Consider the following 6,000-nt stretch of genomic DNA (forward strand, 5'->3'; position numbering starts at 1 on the left):
AACATATCCCAGCTGCTAAAAACTCAGTCGATATAGGCTTCCTAACACTCTCAGTCTGACGGAGGTAACGAAGTAGTTCTCGATTCATCGCAACATTATCTAACTCAACCGTCTCACTGTCACCAGATTCCCATGATCCCTCACTCTATGTCTAAGGTGTGGGTGAGTTTTCATTCCTAGCCCGATGAACTTACGTCTGATTTGCAGGTTGTTAATATATCTCAGTCTCATCAACTTGATTCGAATCTTGGAAATGGCCCACAAGAGGTAGATGATCAATCTCGACCTACGTGATGCCATGAATATTATCTACAAAAGTCAACACCTAGTATTAAACTTGGTACTTGAAGTCTCTGAATTGCAAAATTTAAAGAAAATTAAAATTAAATTAATAATATATTTATTTCAAAAATTCAAATTTAAAATCAAGAGTATTTTAACGCCTATAAAAATCATATTTTGATTAAGAGTTCCTCAGGTCAAGCTCTACAGTTCAAGGGCTTAACCTGGCTCTGATACCACTAAATGTAACACCCTAAATTCGACCTATAAGGAATTAGGTTGAATCTAGAAAGTCACATTAAAACTTGCCCTCATGAAACCATTTTCAATTTTGAAGATTTAAAACAATCATTTAATGATAAAACGCTCATAAATTCATATTCAATAAATTCTAATAAAGTTAAAGGTCATATAACTCCCATACAAATAATAAATATTTAAAGTATGATTAGCAATCCAAAACTCATAATAATGTCAAAGTCCAAAATTACATGTTCTATGTAGAATATAATCCACAAAATATTATAATTAAAAATCTAAAATATATTAAAGCCAATAATATTCATCTTGAATAAAGTTTTATTATGATAGTTGATTTAAGTTCTCCAAGTACAGAGCTTGTTAGAGTATGCCCAAAGACCAATCATGTGATGATTGTATTGACACACTATCTTTACCGCATTTATCGAATGAAGGCATTACCATTATTTCCTTTTGTTATATTTTTGTGTATTAAATAAACTAAAAGATAATAATGTCCATATAATAATATGATTATTATTGAAAGTTCCTTAGTCGAGTATTATTATGGGCATGGACAATAATAATATGTTTAAAGCTAACATGTTAATTGATGGCAATGTGTTGTCATTGACATAGATATGTCAAAATCAATACATGAATATGTTAGAGAACAATATATTGGATTGACCCACTATGAGCATGTTTATTGGATTATTATGTGACGGTCACAACATTACTCATGTGGATGATTATATGTATGATCCTTAGACTTGAGATCATTAGTATCTCAACATATATTGTTGTATGTTTCGATACAGTTAAACATGCACCGTAACAAGTTGCACTATAAAGACTGATATTGAACATATTACAGTATATATGGTGAGGTGTAAATGATCAAGATATGATTTGTCCTTCATACATAATAGGAAATATGTCACAAGCCACTTGATTGAGACTAGAAATGCATGACTATGCTTGAATAAGTTGATATGGGATATCAAAAAATATTCATTTATTATAGTCTACTCTAGATATTAAGAAATAAAAGATGGGTTATACAAGTGTGACTATTCCAAGACTTATGCCTATTCTAGATATAAAGGACGAAATGATAGAAAGCATAAAAGAGTTAGTCACAAAGATGTTATGTCGAATCATGACTTCCTGTAACTTAGGTGAAAAATAATATATTGCTAGATGTCACTCATTGTTTGTAATTTTAGAATGGTTCTAATAATTACTACTAAGGTTTCAAAAACCTACAAAGTAACACCCTAGGGTTGAAATGAGCAATATTAAACGTATATTAATTGTACAATTTATTATACATGATTGAAGAATATAATTATAATATATATATTAATTATCCCGAATATGAGATAACATATATTAAAAGAATGTAAATATGGTTACAATTCTTTTAATGGTTATTTAATTCAAAATAATTAAATTCAGATTTAATTAATTTAGAATTAAAAAACCCTAAAGGTTAGGGTAACTCATATATAAGGATAAGAAAGGTCTAGCAGTCACACTTGTTCTTTTAGACAAAATTTCTCAAAACGGTTTTTGAGAAAAGAAAATATTTGCTCTCAATCGGGTGAACTGAGTAGAGACTGAGACATTGGTGTGGAAGCTTAGGATTCGAATCGTTCTTGACTACACTGCCGAATTGTTGTTTTTCAATGAACTCAATGTAAGTAATCGTATACCTTCCTCCTTATTTTGGTTTTATAGTACATGGATCGCTGGTGAGACCATCGAGTTTATTTTCGCTGCGCCATGGGTGCGCCGACGGTCCCAACAGAGTCTCCTAGTGATGAGCATCTAAAAGAGAGATAAACTAAAGAAGAGTAAGTTATAAAGCCTTATGTGTCTCCTGTAGACATCTGTTTTTATTCGGGTTGTTGATTTTATTTTTTTTACTATTATTATTATACGTATTATTTTTATTTTATTAAAATTTTATTATTATTTTGTTTGTAGGTTACAATGGATGACCCAACTAATTATAAGATCCTAACGAGCTAGCAACATAAACAACATGCCCAACTTGGCAACCCAAAAAAATACTCATATCCCTACCACCTAGCCATCATTTACCTTCTGAACCTCTATAAAAAATGGTACATCACCATTCAAAGAATGAAAGGACCAACAAGATAAGAGAAGAGCGGCAAAAAAAGAGAGAGAACAAAAAAGGGGGAGAAAACTGAACAAGAGCAAAAAAACGAGAAAGGAAAATCATATCCGAAAAAAAAGACCAGAGATAATTAAAATGAAACCAAAAAGAGAAGAAAGAAAAAAGGTCTTACCGTGTTCAAAGCTCTTCAGAAAGCAAGACGGTAACCGATTTTTGAAGATTCCGAAAGGTATAATGCTATATTTGAGAGTTTGGGTCGAGATTTAGGAAAGATGGGTTTTGGTTTCGAGTTAAGGAGGGAAAGAGGAGCATTTTAGGGTGTTTGTTCCTTCTCCAGCCACAATGAGCGACGACAAATGACATCGGTGGACGGTGGTCGTGTTTTCGGTGAAGGGGGAGTTGAGAGAGTTTGTGAACTCTCTCTTTTAATAAAAAAAAAAGGAAAATGGAAGCTAGGGTTCTAAAGAATGTTAAAAATGAGTATTTAAACCCACCCAAAATGATGTAGTTCCGGGTTTTGACAACCATGCCAAACTTTAGGGGTTATTTATGCAAGAAGGGTGTCGTCTGTTGTAAAGTTCTCACTTTAGCCACTAAATGAAGTTTTAATTTACTTATTTTGGACATGTTAGTTTTCTCTGACTTTCTTCTTAGTCCATGTTTTCTTTTATTATTATTTTTATTTTATTTGCTTTTTTGGTCCTTATACTTTAGTATGTTTCTTCATATCATTAGTATTATTTTAAGTATTTTTGTTATGTATTAAATTTATATATGTATGCATTAATATATTTGTCATTATATATCTGCTTGTGTATTAATATACATGTTTATATATTAATATATATTTTCATTCCTCAGTTACTTTATGTAAGTTAGTATATATATATTCTTTTATGTAAATAATGCATGCATTTGGTAAGTATATTTATCAATTTGATGTGCATATGCAATATATTTTTTATATGGTATTCGTGTATGAAAACATTCTTTATTGTGCATTTCCTATATTGAATAACTTTGATTTCTTATTAAATAGGTTTTTATTTTAATGCCTAAATCTTAGGATAAATGTGAATGTATATATATTTGTGTATGCACATTTTCCATTTATGTACATAAGGTATTTGGGTGAAATTTTGCAACTCTTGTATGTTCAATATATATATATATATATATAGTTCTTACACATACAAGTAAGAAAATAAAATACTCTTATTAAACTAAGTATCTAAATAATATATATATATATATATAAAGCATATATTATAGTTTATTTAGATACTTGGTTTAATAAGAGTATTTTATTTTCTTACTTGTATGTGTAAGTACTATTTTTAAATATATTTTAATTATCTGACTAACCTATTAAAGAACCCCAAAAACTTGGAGTACAATTTTAAGGATTATTCGAATAAAATAATTTTTATTATTATTTAATATTTATTTATACTTTTTAATATATTAAGTCAAATAAATATATTTTATCTCACTTTAAGTAAATGTATAATTTCTGACATTTTAATAAATAAATATTCATTGTAATTTTATTTATTTTAGTATTTCTTTATTTCATTTTATTTGTTTATTGGTCATAATATACGAATATTTCATCATGTACATATAATTCATTATTGCTGAATTTTTGATTTCTCGTTTTTTAAAATATTCGAAGGCAATGTTGTCTCACATCATGGGTTAACGAAATTACATCCAAAATGGTTGGATTTCAATTTCTGTTAATCCACATAGTAAGGGAACATCCTTCCTCAATAAATTCGAGTGAATTAAATCATTTTCATTGAGTCAATTATTTAAAAAAAGATATTCACTCATTTTTAAAAGAAATAAAAGGACCGTAATTTAAATTTTGAATTCAAATTTGTAAAATTCCACCATCTTAGACAACATATAATCGAAGATATTAATTATGGACGCTGTGGGGTGCTTATCCTTCCTCACACGTAATTAACTCTCAAACCTTTACAAACGAATCTTTTGTACACGCATACCAATTTTTGTCTTTTAAATTATTTGTCTTAAAATTGTTTTTCAAAGAAATTTATAGGTATTCGACCTATTTAACCAAAAGGTCGATGTCGTTTCCAATTTTCAAAATTAATAAAAATCCAATTTTCCCAAAATAAATTCATAATTATTTTTAATTCGTTTTAAAATGGTTATGACATCTCTAAAGTGCAATCAAATACAAGTCACATCACATACCAAAACAATCAATAGTAATCTTTTTCCATTAATGAATAAAACATTATGAGACTATTTTCTCTACTGATTCTACATGGTATCAGATGGTACATTTGAATAATTGATTTTTTTAATGTATGGGTATCAGAAAAAAAAAGTAGTGTTTTTTTTTTCGTTTTTCACCAGACTTTTAGAGGTTATTCTTTCGATATCGCCAACACCAGGAGGTCTACTGTGCATCGATCGACCGATCTGGAAAGTTTGGCCGCCAGAAACCCTTCGCGTGAAGCTCAGGCGCCGCCACAAGTTTTCATCTTTTCTTCTCCCGTCGACGCGTGAGGACGTGTGATTGATCTTTTTCGACGACGATGTGAATCGTCGTCTTCTTCTCTTGTTTTCGACTATAACCAACCGTTGATCTGTGCCTCTGGTTCATTTTTGTTTCAGGTTGGATGTCATCCTTTTAAAAAAATATTGTTTGGTTACTGGTTTTGTGTTTGTTGTGGGTTCTTTGTCGACTTGTGATTATGGCTCATGTTGCATCTAGTGTAGAAACTTCTTTAACGGTTGTTAAAATATCTACAAATGAGTATAATGAGTTCCTTCATCTTCGAGAAACTATGAAACAATCGTCTAGTCTTATTTCTACCCTTGTCAAGTCAGGTAAATCCAATTCATGTCTTGTTTTCACCTCATAGAAATGGGTCATTAATTCTAGTGCAACAGACCAGTTGACAGCTAACCCTTATCTTCTTTCTTATTTTAAAACTCATTCTATCACTCTTGTTACTTTAGCTGATGGTTCCACATCCATTGTTATTGGCTCCAACACTATGAATCCTACTCAATCTCTTCTTTTTTTCTTATGTTTTGAGCTTACCACGATTCTCTTTTAATTTAGTATCAGTTAGTAAACTTACGTGTCTCCTTAACTACTCTGTCACATTTTTCCTAGTTATTGTTTATTTCAGGATCTTTTGACGAAAAATATTATTGGTAAAGGACATTAGTCTAATGGTCTCTATATCCTCGATACTCAAGAACTATAAACTGTTGATTGCACTGGAACTATCACTCCTTTTGAAGAACATTGTCATTTAGGTCATCACTCACTCTCTTCTTTA

This window comes from Hibiscus syriacus, unplaced genomic scaffold (genome assembly GCF_006381635.1).
Source record: "Hibiscus syriacus cultivar Baekdansim isolate YM2019G1 unplaced genomic scaffold, ASM638163v2 tig00110429_pilon, whole genome shotgun sequence".
NCBI classification, from domain to species: Eukaryota; Viridiplantae; Streptophyta; class Magnoliopsida; order Malvales; family Malvaceae; genus Hibiscus; species Hibiscus syriacus.